Source organism: Euprymna scolopes, chromosome 3 (assembly GCF_053919585.1).
Source record: "Euprymna scolopes isolate OS-2025 chromosome 3, ASM5391958v1, whole genome shotgun sequence".
Lineage (NCBI taxonomy): Eukaryota > Metazoa > Mollusca > Cephalopoda > Sepiida > Sepiolidae > Euprymna > Euprymna scolopes.
The window spans coordinates 193734112-193748781 of record NC_136484.1 but is presented as its reverse complement, the minus strand read 5'-3'; the positions used below and the strand labels follow the sequence as shown (position 1 = coordinate 193748781).

Below are 14670 nucleotides of genomic sequence, written 5' to 3'. Positions count from 1 at the left end.
AATTGAAGCACATGTCCTCATGCAGAAATTTTATAGCAAGCCCCACTCTCCTAAATGGTTTACTTTGACTTGCGCAACTGCCATTACTTAAAGGCAGCATGCGTACTGCAGATTTAACTGACATAAATCCAGTTCAAACAAACAGAAGTAAATAGAAGCTAGAAATAACGTTAAGAAAGAAATAGCGACAGCTAAGAGAGAATTTACTGAAACCACCAAAAAACGCATCGAAGCATAAAAATTAGGAACTCGTGACTTCTGGAAAATCTACAACAGTGTAGTAAATAATGGGCAATCAGCAATTCCCCTACTAACCAACAATCACGAGGTTGTTTGCTCAGCAACTGAGAAGGCTAACATGATTGCCAGTCGGTTTGCCTTAAACTCCACACTGAACCCTCTCAACCACCCCCTATCTAACTTTCCTATGCGGACAGACACCAAGCTAGACGATCTGAAAATCACCCCTGCTCAGGTGCATGCTATCATAAAAAACCTTGACACTTCAAATGCATGTGGACCTGATCTCATCCCAGCTGTGCTATTAAAAAAGTTCTCAGCTGAAGTAGCTCCAGTTCTCTCCAAACTCTACAACGAATGCCTTAATGAATCTTGCTTTCTGGGCTGTTGGAAAACTGCTTCTGTGGTACCAGTATTCAAGAATTCTGGCGAAAGAACTGACCCATCAAATTATCGTCCAATTAGCCTCCTCCCACTTTTTGCCAAAATATTTGAGACCTTTATTAACCATGCTCTAGTCCATCACCTTACAGATGCTAAACTTCTGACTGACCAACAATATGGATTTAGACAAGCCTGTTCCATAGCAGACATCCTAACAGTAATCTCTGAACATATATACGACTCACTGGACAAAGCTGGGGAGGGCAGAGCTGTAGCTCTAGATATATTTGACTAGGTATGGCATGATGGTCTCCTCAGGAAAAGATCATACGGTATCACTGGTAGAATACGAAACATAATTAAATCCTTCTTAGATAAGAGAAAAATCCAGGTTGTCCTCGACGGTCGTACATCTAAACAATATGATATAAATGCGGGAGTGACCCAGCGGTCTATCATTGGACCTCTGTTGTTCATAATATTCATAAATGACCTCCCCGACAAAATTGCCTCTGAGATGGGTATATATGCTGATGACACCATACTCAATAACAGGCATGACAGGAAAACAAATGAACATATATCTAAAGAAATGGCAGAAACACTAGAGGATGACTTCCAATCTGTAGTGGAATGGGGACATAAATGGATGGTCACGTTCAATGCCACCAAGACTAAACTAGTTTCCGTCAATAATTACAAGACCATCAATAGCAATGGCCAACGACTTTTTATCCGAGAGTACATCTTTCAAACTCCTTGGCCTAACGTTCAGAAGAAACATGAGTTGGAACAATTACATTGAAAGCATTGCCAGGGCCGCTGCAAAGAAGGTAGGCTCTCTCTACCGTGCTAGAAAATTACTAACATGCGAAAGTATCCTGTATCTCTATAAGGCCACCATTCGCCCATGTATGGAGTATTGCTGTCATATTTGGGCTGGTGCATCTGCTACTAGTCTCTCGCTCCTAGACAAGGTTCAAAAGAGAGTCGCCAATCTGATAGGCCCTAAACTGGCATCTAATCTTCTGCCTCTGTCCCATCGATGAAATGTTGCATCCCTCTGCCTGTTCTACAAGTATTTTAATGGAGAATGCTCTGAGGAACTGCAATCACTTGTGCCCCCACGACGTAAACACCTTTGACAAACCCGACAGGCAGCTAAATCCCACCCCCACACATTAGAGATCCCTAGATGTAAAAGATCTTTCTACTCCAGTAGTTTCTTCCCCAGAACTGCTAGACTTTGGAATTCCATTCCAGATCCCTGCTTCCTCAACGTGCAGAAGTTCAAGTGTAACGTGAACAGACATTTTGCTGCCCAAATTCCCACATAGTATCCCAGTAGATGTTACTCCTGGTAGTAGCCCCCAACACCAAAGTGGCAATGTGCCTTGTTTGGGGTGAAAATGTAATAAAAAACAGAAAAAAAAGTGTAGAAATGCATTATTAGCATTTAACTGTTGCAAAGTAAATGTTAACTCTGTCACGGATTTTGATTCAAACTTTTTATCAAAAAAAAGAATGGCTTTTTCAAGGTGGATCAAAATTTATAAATTCAGGGAAATGCATCTAATTGCCTCTATATGCACAGAAACGATTTTAAAAAGTAAACTTTGTTGCTGTAAGTTATTTTCCCTTCTCATCTGCTTGTCCGTTCATATATTGCATTTATATTTGTTGTGCTTTATAAAGCTTTAAATTATCTTGATATTTTATTAGTGGCAGTAGTTTATTTATCCACATACACTGCTTTTAAAGGATTCAAAAAAAAAACGAAAAAAAGTATATTACTCGCAAACTAATTGGGATACTGCTTGAAGGTATTACGCTGAAGATAGTACTGACACATCTTTTACACCTGAAGTGAGTGAAAGAGTATTTAGGAACTGGTTTACCATTAATATAGGTTTTATTAGCTAAAAGAATACCCCTGCTATGTTCTTGACGAGAGTCATTGTAAAAACAAATAAACACGGACAACTGGAGTAGAGTAGAAGAGCATTTATTTAACACGTGCGTACCACTCGCGCTATATATTTCGAAAGTTCATTTTACACTGTCTCCGATAGGGAAGATAACTCTCTGTTGTGGAGAGTGTTCAAGGGACACAACTGGGTAAAGTTAACAATATTTCCCCTTTTTCTTATCATTTAGATGATCACTGAAAAAAAAAAAAAATAATGTATTTTTAAATATCAGTTTTTTGGGGTTCAGATATGAACTCAAGTATCTTAAATGAAGAGACCCCCTTCCTGGTTAAGCTTTGTTAGGTATCCAAGAGAACTCTGCTATTTCTTTTCTTTCCAGCATTTCTCTCAAAACATGGCTTTCATGGCTTTCTTTACTACTCTATTGGCATTTTTATGCATTCCACATTGCTTTGTTTGAGGATGGAACTTAATGCACTGACATTGCTAAGGAGAATAATCTGCAGTATTTTATTATCACTAGGGGTAGCTGGAAGTGATAATACTAGAGGGACAGGTATAATAATTTAAAACCATAACAGCACCCAATCAGACTTGTGAATACTCATACAACTTCATTCAAGTCTTCTAATAGTTCATAAATGATCTATCTACTCGACTTTATACATATTAGTTTCTCGAATATGTCTCGGTATGTCTGCACATGCCTCCAAGCAGTGGTGCCTGGGAAAAAATTAGACTCACTCTTCCTCTGAGGTATCGAGGAATTGTGTGAGCCCTTTCTAGTTTCACACAAAACACGCGTTCACATCTCAAGCCATTTTTCTTGTCATACACATATGCGCACACAAACACGTGCGCACGTACACACACGTACATATATTCACGTTCACGTGCATACACTCACATTCATGTGCATACACACACATGCTAACATACACACATGTACACACACATACGCGCACATGTACGCACATATGGACAACGTCACTTCGCCTTAAAGAAAATCCACACATGCACGAAGAACGCCCGGAAACACCTACAAAAGTGAGAGACCTGAGCTGTTTCCTTCTTTTCGATTCGGCTCCCGACCTGGGCAGTCGATGGACCAATCGCTCCCTTTCGGGGCGCGTGCCCGCGCGCCTCACGTCACCTGCTACTATGTGTGGGGCAAGAGCCAACTGACAGTAGGTACATCTTACACACTTTCTATCTCCATGGCCTGGATTGACTTTCTCTCTCTCTCTCTCTATACAACAATAGACTTTCCCTCTCACCAGCTAACAGTGAGAGACATGAGCCAAACTAAATACATGCTGTACCCTTTTATTTAATTTGTTTCTACATGAAATAAATTCTAGTTTGTTTAATTAAATAAACGCGTTGTTCATTCCTTTCTCAATTCAATTCATTTTTCCTATTTTATACGACTGGGGGATATATATAATATATCCACCAGTCCGCAACAAATTGGTGACACCCAGACATGAGATGAACACGCATTTCCTTCTATACCACAAGTCCTGCAACAGAATAATCATGCCTGTCCTTCAACTGCAACTATATCACATTCCTCAAGGCTAACTGTGAGAAGTCATACACACACTCACATCTGATTTCAACAGACATGAGATTCCCCCACATATCATGGAGTGTCATTGTCAAAGCAGCAAGTGTTTGACAAACCATAAGACATCATTATGGCTTCCAGACATGTGGCTCTCACCTCCTAGAATTTGATTTTATAAGGCTTGAACTGGACAAACGTGAGATGCGCCACTGCACAACTCATGCTCTCTAATGATCCAAGTTATGAGAACACAACCATTGCCAACACCCTCAAAATGCATCGCTGGATTGCTACAAATAACAGAGATGTGCCCAGGGTGATGAAAACAAAGTTTCCGGCCACGATTATGGTTATTGGTGTGATTTCAATTGAGGGCCACATCATGCAACCTCACATCTTCGAAGTCAGCTTGAAAGTCAACACCAAAATGTACCTGGATGTGCTGAAGAGTGTGGTAATTGAGGCTGAAGGCGACTGCATGGAATAGATGTCAGCTCTACTACATATTCAAGTTATCTGAACCGAGTTTTTCAATAAAAGTTTTAAAATAAAGCTGTAGTGTTATTTTCTTTAGGACGACACTTTCATCGTTCCACCCTGTATTTTAAAGCTTTCATTGGAACATGTTGTTCTATTTCTAAACTCTGATTTACATGGAGCAACGTCCCAAGCCTTCAGCAAGTCTGAGTGGACCGATACTTTTGACTTTGTACTAAGTAATTGATGTTTTATTCGCATGGATGTAGATTTTATAAAACTAAATATACAGAGTTGCCTCCCCTGCATCATTCTATTTTTTTCTTTCTCCTAATGTTTTCACTATTATTATTTTACTTTTTATGGCTCATATATGTGTTTTAACTACGGCTTACTAGTAGGTTTTAAAATATTTGTATGGATAAAAAATTATGCTAAGTATATGAAAATATCCTTTGAGGCGCAAAACTTATACAAGGTTTTAAAAAGAAACCATTTACACTTTGTTTAATGGAATTATATTCAGTGAAAATAAAGAGTGAAGATAATTTACTTGATAGACTTGGGAATTCCCGCCGTATGCTGTAACACATAACGCAGTCAAAGTATGGGATCGTTTTCAGTCTGAAGCTCAACCCACGTCGTTCCTCTATTTTCTTCCTGTTGCAATCAAATCTTTCTCAATTGTTCACTTCATTTTTGGTTTTCCTCTTCTTTTTCTATCAAAGATCCACTGGATCACTTGGTCGGTAATTCTCTCTGGAGTCAACCTTAGTACTCTAGATGTCGTTTGCAGATTACTAACAATACTACCTGTTGATTAGTGCAATCTCTGACTTCTTAATTGCTAGTTTGATCGCTCCATTTGATCACTAGAATCCTTCTAATGCACTTGGAATCAAACATGTCTACTTTCCTCTCTTGGCTGATTTTGAGATGCCAAATTTCACTTCCATATAGCAGAATGGACAAAACTTTACTGTTATAAAATTTTATTTTGCATCTAAACGATCTGAAACGATAAATTGATTTTCAAACTAACCTATCTCTGACCAGGTCTTTATTTATCTCTCTTTCTTTTGGTTCAATTTTTATCATTTCCTCCAATGTTTTTCATCATTTCCCTTACTACCTCAACTGTTCTACACCTACAAACCGAAAACCTCTCATCTGTTCTTTCAACGTGACCACACCAACAAAGTCTATGCCATCCAAGCAACATTTCCTTCAAAAATATCTTCTACTCAATAGTTTACAAACATGATAGTGACGTGACTCTCTACGTTTACCTCCAAAGATTAAATCTGTTTTCACCTTTAACAATAGAGGATGCAAGGAGACTTGATTCGAGTACGGATCATCAATGTTAATTTAAATCTAATCAGCAGAAGGTATGCCATTGTCACTTTCATCTCAACAGAAAATTTTCTGTTTCTGAATTCTTGAGATGAGGATTGATAATTCGTTGGACTACTGTTCTCCTCATAAGTGTTATTCGTACAGCATTGCTACTGATGTAACCTCCAGCCTTCTTCAAAAAAATTTTCTGAGTTCATCTCCCTCTGAAGAAAATCAAACAACCATAGGTGATGCATTTGATGTAACATTATTCTTGACGTCCCATCGAAACTGCAAGACGTAATTTTCTATATTATGCTAAGGTCACATTTTTCCCAGCTTCCAAATGCGGAGACAATATCTTTCATGTTAACTTGTTCCATCTGACTCCAAACTCTAAATAACATATATCACCAATTTCACTGCGTCATTAATTCCACGCAACCCAGACGGATGATCTACCTTCATCATGTATTTTGTTCTAACATTTTTTTTATCAACTTAACATTTTGGGGAATTATTTTAACATAAATAATTTATCTGTAAATATTTATTTCGTTTTGATAACATTCTTTCTGGCATTTTATTTTTACAAATATCAATAACGATCATAATAATAATCGCTCAGCTAACTTGGCATTGCCCCAGCCAATATCTTAACAAAGATACATCTGAAGAAGTCTGTTGCATAGATTGAAACGTTGTGTGAATAAAATTAAAGATGAGTAGGCAGAATAATTCAGGAAATAATAAGAATTTTTGTTTGTACATACGTTGCAGCGATGATATCTATCATATCTTTCCTGTGGAACTCTCTTCCGTTTACCTGCTTTCCAGCTACAATATGGCCGTCTTCAAGTCCAACGTAAACAAGTTCTTGATGAGCCGTTTCCCTTAAGTAACCAAATTTACCAAATTTGCACTTCTATCGATTACTATATTGTCCTTTTGATCACTGTACACTCTTTAACCCTTATCCTCGAGTGGCCTCTGAGGCTTGATAAGTGATGATTCCCTTGTAAAAAAAAAATATCTTCATTTAAACATTCAAACTGTACATAGATGTAAATACCTGTCTTTCTGCATGGCTTGTTGCACTTTGATATTCTTTGTTGATAAATTTGATCATTGTCTTGATTATCTGATAATCAAATTTTGATCATTGTCTTGATTATCTGATAATCAAATTTTGATCATTGTCTTGATTATCTGATAATCAAATTTTGATCATTGTCTTGATTATCTGATAATCAAATTTTGATCATTGTCCAGTCTTCCTAAAGTCTGGAATAAGAGTTGATTCTGTCACAAAAAAAGCGACTCAAGTTTTTTGTTTTTCCAAACGTTGTTATCCAAAATTCTGGAACATTTTCGTTACTCTGACTGGTATCCTTATCTTTTTTGTTTTTATTAATTTATGCCATGAGAAGTGAGTATCCCATCTGTGACTTTCTAAAATCCGGCCAATCTTTTGCAACCCAGTCTTTTAACTCTTTTAATAAAACAAAACTTTTCACCAATCTAAATTTTTTTCAGACTTTTGAAGACAGTTGATCTGCTGAATCATGAGAACCTGAGCGTGAGCTTTCAAAATAAAAAAAAAGAACAAAAAAAGCATCTGACTCTTGAGCAATGGAAAAAGGGCATAAAATATCATCTGCCTCTCCCTATGCTTCAATGGTGTCACCAGGTCACAAATAATCTCAATGCTTTTTTGCTATCTGTATGTACTTAATTTAATTAATCTATATGTACTAAATTCTCGTCTGATTTTACGTCCATCTCCATTGTTTTACACACAAACGAGTTATCTTGTCTCAGCCTGTAATTCTGCTGCACTTCTTGTGACTTCTTGTGTGCTTATCACAAAAAAATTGAATTGTATCTTATTCCCTTTTCACAAACTGAGCTGCAGAACTTTTCTCATTCTAAGGGTTTTCCATCACACTAAAATCACTGATCATCAATTTGGTCTTGGTAAGAACACTAATTCATCATCTTATTATAACTCGTTCACATGATCCATACAAAACTCCCTGGACAATGCTTTTAAGGTACAAATAAAAAGCAACAGACTCAGTGCAGAACCCGGATGTTCTCTTATTTTACCATAAAAAAATTGGCACTACATGTGATCTTAATTCTAATATGACTTTGAACATTTCTGTACATTGCTTAAACAACCTTCACCAACAGTGATGTGTAGAGAACTGTTTTAGCGCAGATGCTCAAGTGAGAAAAACAGCACCAGTAGGGTACAAGCCTATAATACATTCCTCTGAAAAGGGCACTTTTAAAACAGAAGTAAAAAGGGCAGGTGCTTGGGTACCCTCCCCCCCTCTCCTGCATGTCTCTGTTCATCAACCACTCATTTGTCCCAAATTTCTGCAAAACTCACCAAAAAACATCTCTTCTTCAGATAAAAAAAATTCTCGTACATTTGTCTCAGGATAAACATGGCGCCAGTTGCACTTCATCCAAACATTTCATCTATGCTTATTTGACTTCTTATTTACTGATGTGGAGAAAGTATGACCTGATCCATCAATTTTAATCCTCTGTAATTACCTCGATCTAGTGCTCTCCCTTTACGCCCATAAGAATTTAAAATTGTACTGAGTTTCCAGTCTTTTTGAGATGACCTCTTTTATGATCTGGTTTGTCAAATCTGTGATCATCTCAATCCCTGTTTCGCCCGCAACCTTCAACATTTCTGAAACAACACCTGAGGGTTCTGCAACCTTATCCTTCTTCATCTTACAGCTTCCCATATCATTTCTTTTTTAATTCGTACAGTTTGATCAAATATTGCTCCTGTAACTTTTAGATCATCGCATTTCCATGAAAACTCCATTCAACAACAATAATGATAATTTCTCAACTTTTTCTTTATGAACTTTATTAAGCACTAGCATGGGTACCCGGCGTTGACTGGATGTTTGGAGGTGTGTGTTAAGCAAAAAAAAAAAAAGTTGAAGTAGGCAGGCAGGCTTGAAACCGTGACGCGAAGGCAGAAACAAAAGTGGAGGTGTGTATAACAGTGCTGGTTGAGCAAGAAAAAACAGGAAAATTGCGAGCGTAAAAAAAAAAAGTGGTAGTAAGTAGGCAAGCTCAAACCTGTACCGCGAAGGAGGAAAAAAAAGTGACGTGTTAGCTGCTGTGCCCCTCGCCAAACTGGAAGTGACGTAGGTTTAAATTAAGGCTAGACAACCGAAAAGAGGCAATTACTTCTGAAATTATCAGCGAAAAAAGCGACTCCTCTCTGTAGAAAAGTTGAGGGTGAAGGAATTAACGCTTTGGGCCAATTTCTCAATATTTGTCATCCGAAGGGTAGAGCTTCAAAATGATACCAATCTCATGAAAATCCGTCGCCTCTGTCGAAAGTTTTAGGCAGACATACAAACATACATACATACATTTAAACAGACAGGTGAGATTTATTATATATAGATGAAATCGTTTATTTATTATTTCATCTCGAAGAAGACACAGTGTCACTTTGACGTAAAGGCCTACTATTTGATACTAAATTTACAGGGATACTATGAAGGGAGGAACATCTGCATGTCAGTACAGTTAGGAAAACAGGAACCCAGAAGGGAATTCCAAAGTCTAGCAGTTTGAGGGAAGAAACTATTAGAGTAGAAGGTTTTATAGCATCTAGCGATTGCAAATAACCAGTTTGTGTTTTTCTTAAACTATTTTCATTACAAACAATGTGTATTGCCACACGGAAGTCAGGGATATTTGGGATCATGTCTTACAGGGATTGTGGGGAGTTGAGTAGCGAGATGTCTGTTTATATTAGATTTAAACTTCTGTGTGTTAGTAAAGTCAGGAAAGCAGGAAATAAAGAGGAAATTCCAAAGTCTAGCAGGTCAAGGAAAGAAACCCTTAGCGTAAAAAGTGTTCCTGCATTTAGGGACCTCAGCAGTGAAGGAGTGAGATTTTGCTGCTCGTCGAGTATGTGAAAGGGACACAATTCATCTGCACAGATTACTTGACTATTTGGATTATTTGGATTCTTTAATCTTCTCAACTCAAGTGCTATTTTCACAATTTTATTTGTTTAATGTAACCTTCAACCTTTTTCAGTTGTATCTTGTTCAACTCAGCAATCTTTCTGTCAAACTCAGAATCTGCATGGAATTTCAAACGGAACCATTTATTTAATCCAAAAGGGTAGCATGTTCTTATTCTCTCAACCATAACTAAGTAATTCACAATTGTATTTTGATTGTCACTCGCACTGACTGAACCTTCAACCTCCAGAAGAGTGTAACTTTACAACTGAATTTTACCAAGTCCTTTGTTCACTATGCCATTAATACTGATTTCTGATTAATGATCCTCCTTCAAAAATGAGATATTCTATCAAGTTTGTATTAATATTTTTTTCATGAAAATCACTTCAGACAAAGTGTAAAGCCATTTGAAATAAGAGGCTAAAAAATACCACTTCAAGGTAAAAAAACTATCCAATGAAAAGTGTTACAAGGTTAGACTTTAACCAAGAAAACAGCAATTTTTCCCCTTTGTCAGAAACATCAGTCATGGAATGTGAGGGCTAAAGGCCAAAATAAGAGAAACAATAGTCATGTGGCTGCCACGTTCCATTTTCCACTCATGCGTATTCCGCTTATGATGGTAGCGGGAGAGTAGCTTTCCAAAAACGTGCAAAGTCGACACAACGAACCCAACAAAGACGTTTGGATATAAACAAATATTCGAGATGGTCGAATAATTTGCTGCAGATGAGTTGTTTTATCATCCAGTCACCGATGGCAGTTGCATCATGTCCGATTTATATGAGAGTGCGTGAAAATAAACATGATACTTGACTTTTCATTTTGAACTTTAATTCAAGCCATTATCACTGCACAAGCAGTAAGTTCTTTGATATGACGGGGGCACATTTTAAATGAATATTTCTGCTTAGTGCACAATTGAAGCATAATACTTGACTTTTACATTTTAAACTTTAATTCAACCCATTATATTTAAAAATAATTGCATGAAATCAACAGTAGGTTCTCTACAGTGCAATGTAGACTACAATGTATTGTGGACTAAGTGGGGAAGCATGTGAAGCTTCCTCCCCATGCACTGCAATGGGTCCCTAAGTAGAGGAGGCAATTAATCGATTTGATTGAAAAACGGGTGATTTTATCGATTTCGATGACGCTGAAAATATGGGAGTGTGAAACATTCGTTGAGTATCATTCAATCCTGGGCAACATCGGGTCTCCCTACTAGTAGTATATATATATATAAGAGGAAGTTTGTTTGTTCTCTATAGAAATGAACATAACTACAACAAATACCCCAGATATGGCCAGATATTTATTCCACTTTTTCTCAAATCCATCTTCGTAACTTCCATGTTTAATCATGGCGTTTTAAGTATTTTATAAAATCTACAAACCCAAGAACTCTCATTTATTTTTCAACATGACATTACCTACAAAATCCACCGTTCTGCATACATTTTTCTAGATTTGATCTCCCTCTGAGGTCATCAGCTCTAAATAGGTCTTTAAGACTCACAGTACCCATTCAATTATCATTCTCATATACTCTTCTCTCCTGAACTTTCACTGACCAGGTTTCAATTAACTCTGCTCCGCTTTCCTACTTTCCAACTGACTACAATATGGTCGTCTTCAAGTCCAATGTGAACAAATTCTTGATGAGCCATCCCGTTAAGTAATCTAATTTACCAAATTTCCATTGCTAACGATTAGTATGATTTTTTTCCTATTGTACACTCATTAACCCTTATCCTTGGGTGGCCTCCGGGCCTTGATAAGTGGTGACTCCATTGTAAAAAAAAATGTCTATACATCTTCACTAGATACACATACACGATAGACTCTTCCGTTAGTCGACAGTAACAATCTGCTAGTTAGTTATGACAGAAATTCCCTGATCTTACTTGATCCAATCTTAATTCTTCCAATCATTGGCGCCAGTTTCTCTTCATGTTCCAATGCTATGGCAAGATAACAAAACTTCTCAAGAAACTCAATAGTTTTAACATCAATATTTTCTCCACATCGTTGCTCAATCGTCACTATACGATTTGTATCCGTCTTCTTTGTCGGACACTTCTTGCACACAAACTGGTTATCTTGTCGTAACCTACCCGCAATTCCACTGCACTTCTTGTATAATCAATGCTTACAAGTACGACAAAAAGTTGAGTTGCACCTAAATCCCTTTTTATAAACTGAGCCGAGGAATGTTTCACTTTCTGAGGGATTTCCACACTAAAACCCATTGGTTTTAATGTAACATTTACTCCCAGACTTTTAGTTGCCATAGAATTCTTCTGTCTAACTAATGACGTACCTTCCATAAGTTTCCAGACGTTTTTTTTTTTTTTGTACAGGCATTTAAAATTGTCATAGACTCTTGAAAATTCAGTATGTTATTGCTATACATGTTATGAGATGACCAATTTTTATGATTTCAAGTTCAAATAAATAACTACAGCAGGAATACAACCTACTAAAGCCTGATTGCCACAGCTGGTGAATTTCAAAAATGCAATTTTGATGTGAGGACACTTTAGAAGAACGAGATGCAATAAAATTGTGTTAAACTTGCAAAAATGCCACATATACGTATGGAGTGCTTCAGATTGCTTTTGGGCCATTTTGCATGAATCAAGCATCAATTTTTGAGTGTCATTTAGAGATTCAAGGAAGGAAAGGAGGGAGGATCTATGAGGGATGATGAGGGTGTGGGTGTAAAGAAGTCAAAACATCAGTGTTGATTGGCCAAATAAAGAATTTCATGGATAAGAACCGTCGTGTGTCTATAGAGACAATAAGTGAACAGTTTGGTATCAATGTGGGAACTGTACACACAATTAATTGCGAGGAACTGAAGACGCAGAAGATTTGTGTGACTGCACCAGTCCGCAACATATTGAAGGCACCTCGTGAATAGAACTTTCATTGTTTCACAGGCACTTAATGACCAACATGTAGCATCTCTTTCAGACGACACAAAACTCCTACACAATGCTGCTAAGATTTGAACAAGACCGAAATAAAAACGGATGCAGTACAAACCCCAGATGTACTCCTACACTAGCGTTAAAGTTGTCAGTAAATGTGCTGTTAATTCTAACAAGACTTTAAGCATTTCAGTAGATTGTTTGAATAACCTTCACCAACAACTCATTTTCCTGCAATGTATGCAAAGCCTACCACAAAATATTTATGAACACTCTCAAAAGTTTTCTCCAAATCCACAAAATCCAAATATGTCAACATTAAAATGTTTAACTTGAAACATGGCTATAATTTAATATTTTAGACAAGCACAATGTGAACTTTATGTTTACTTTTTGCAAACTTGTAACCCTTGCTTCCCTTATATCGTTTTTTTTTTTACATGGTAATTACTACTTATCAAGGCCCAGAAGCCATTTGAGGGTAAGGGTTATTGCATGTACAGTAATCAATGGGATAGTATCGTAGTAATCGTTAGTAATGGAGATTTGATAGAGTGTCTTACTTAAGGGGGCGGTTCATCAGGAATTTGTTTATGTTGGACTTGAAGACATTCAAGTTGTAGTCAGGTGGGAAACAGGCAAACAGAAGAGAGTTCCACAGGCGTGCACTTCTGAGAAAGAAGCTTTATTCATGGAATCTACGTTTTGAAGGCACCTCAAAGATAAAGAGTGGGAAAAATTATTTACAGTGGTTTCAACTAGACGAGTGTTTTTTTGAAAGATTGGCGAGAGGAGACCAGAGATTGGAGTTCAGACGAGCACCTGCCTTGGAAATAACGATAAAACAAGGATAGGCTCACAACGTCTCTACTGTTTCTTCTTCAGTAGTGAGATATCTTCTGGAGCGGTAGACGGATCCTACCATTTTTCCAGCAACCTTGGCCACAGACTTGATGTATGTGTTCCATTTCAGGTTAGGAGTAAAGGTCAATCCCAGAAGCTTATCAAAACATGGAGCCTCCCCTAGACGAGAGCCATCCATTTCAATTGATGCCAGATGAGGATCAGAGCGTTGATGATGTAAAGATAGGAGCTTGGTTTTAGATGCATTAAAAGTAAGCAGCCACCTCTTCCCCACTCTACCACATGCTCAAGATCAGAGGAGAGAGAATCAGAGCGAACTTTGTCACTTACGTCCTTTGATATGTTGCCATAGATGGTCGTGTCATCAGCATAGATGTCAATGAATGATTTAGGTATGTGATTTGGGAGATCATTGATGTAGATCAGGAAGAAGTTGGGCCCAGGATGGACCACTGAGGGACTCCAGCATTAATACTGTGGGCGTCTGATTTCTGCCCATCAATCACTACTTTTATTAGCCTATCAGAGAGAAATGATTTAATAATTGAGAAAACATTCCAGTTATACCATAGCTGGAAATCTTGTGAAGTAGGCCTTTATGCCATACCTTATCGAAGGCCTTTGATATGTCAAGAGCAATTGCTCTAGAAAGGAAGCCTTTGTCGAGAGATTCACTAATCCTATGAGATATAACTGTTAGTACATCTGCTGTAGATCTGGCAGAACGGAAACCATATTGCATGTCACTAAGAAGGTTATTTTTGTTGAGGTGGTTGACTACTTCTTTATTTAATATGGATTCCAGCAACTTACTCATGACGCACAGGAGACTTTTTGAAGCTTTTTCAACACTATAATTGGAATGCCGTCAGTTGCTTTACTAGAATCGAGGTTCTTGATTA

The 14670-nt window shown here is 37.5% G+C and overlaps 1 long non-coding RNA gene across 1 annotated transcript; it reads right to left on the bottom strand.

Annotated features, from left to right (window-relative positions):
• Positions 1-2613: 2613 nt before the first annotated feature.
• On the bottom strand, positions 2614-9344 carry LOC145260443 (uncharacterized). The gene is made up of 2 exons (XR_013864295.1): positions 5156-9344; positions 2614-2788 (listed from the first exon to the last, which is right to left on the bottom strand). It is a non-coding gene; the product is annotated as an uncharacterized LOC145260443 (long non-coding RNA).
• Between the last annotated feature and the right edge of the window lie 5326 nt (positions 9345-14670).